This window comes from Manis pentadactyla, chromosome 4 (assembly GCF_030020395.1).
Source record: "Manis pentadactyla isolate mManPen7 chromosome 4, mManPen7.hap1, whole genome shotgun sequence".
In the NCBI taxonomy this organism is placed as follows: Eukaryota; Metazoa; Chordata; class Mammalia; order Pholidota; family Manidae; genus Manis; species Manis pentadactyla.
Window position 1 is genome coordinate 95,609,504 of NC_080022.1, and position 1,401 is coordinate 95,610,904.

A 1,401-nucleotide genomic window follows, 5' to 3' on the forward strand; every position below is an offset into this window, starting at 1 on the left:
AGGGGGCATTACGATTAGCATGCATAAAGGGAGGGCATGGGGAAGGCTGTACAGCATGGAGAGGACAGGTAGTGATTCTCTACCATCTTACTATGCTGATGTACAGTGACTGCAATGGGGTATGTTGGGGGGGACTTGGTAATGGGGGGTTTCTAGTAAACATAATGTTCCTCATGCAATTGTAGATTAATGATACCAAAAAAAATTCCAACTATAAAAAATAATAATAATAATTAATAATGATCAGTATTGCAGAAGATTTGGGGGGAAAGCAACTTTCATAATGTTGAGGGTAATATTGGAGCAAAAGGTACTATGAATTCCTATAGCCTTTTGAGAAGGCAATTTGGTAATACCTATAAAAGTTTTTTTTAATACTTACACTCTTTGATCCAAAAATGAACTCTAGTGCTTGCTTTGGCAGTACATGTACTAAAATTGGAATGGTGCAAAGAAGATTAGCATGGCCCCTGCACAAGGATTGTAAGAATGGGTTAGCATGAGAACAGCCATTTTAAGGGCCGAAAAGCCATTTTCTGAGTGCATGACTCAGGAAAGGAGGAACTGGGTAAGGCTTGATAAACAGGTTTTGAAGACAAGTTAATCATGGACACCAGGTTGTGCGCGATTATGACACTAGTCAGCTTATCTTGCTAAACCACCCTAACATTTGAGGAGTGGTCTTATCTTGCTCTTGCTTGACCCCCAGGATGTGGCGCAAGCCAAAATAGTATGTAACTGTGGAAAATTACTGTGAGTAAGTGCTTTGAAAATGCTATATAAACCCTTGGCTTTGAGTGCTCTGGGACCTTGTTGAAACCTGCTGTGTCGGGCAGACACTTGGACCCCAGCTAGCTGGAAATAAACCTCGCTGTGTGACTTGCATTATCGTGAGCATCTTCTGTCTATTTGAGAGGTGGTCGACTCTGGACCCTAACAGGATAACATGCAAATTCATGAAGCATTCCATATTTTTAAAGAAGCAATGCATGCACACTGTAAATTTTTTTAAACTCTCTGAGGATAATAGCCACTGTTAATTTTTTTTTCATTTCTTCAATAAAGTTTTTATTTATACATTTTCTTTTTATATATATTGATATATCTCTTATCTATTTATCTATCATTCTATCTACCTATATATTTGGTCAACTGATTGTCTTTGCAAATAAAGTTTATTAGAACTCACTAAAAAAAAAAAATAACTCTATACATGATCCCCTTGATAGCCTCATTTGATCACTCACTTTCTGTAAAGAAAAAGGTATTTCAACCTCCCTTCAAAGGAAAACTGAAGAATAAACATAACAGAGTGTTAATACAAATTTCAAGAGAGAATTATTTGGTGAGCCAGGTAGAAAAACAAGGTCATTTAAAAGAGAAAGAAAATCAAATTGACAT

General features: G+C 36.8%; 1 non-coding gene across 1 annotated transcript; it reads left to right on the forward strand.

Moving 5' to 3' along the window:
• Positions 1–408: 408 nt before the first annotated feature.
• LOC118931200 (U6 spliceosomal RNA) lies at positions 409–516 on the forward strand. The gene has a single exon (XR_005032301.1). It is a non-coding gene; the product is annotated as a U6 spliceosomal RNA (small nuclear RNA).
• Positions 517–1,401: the final 885 nt, after the last annotated feature.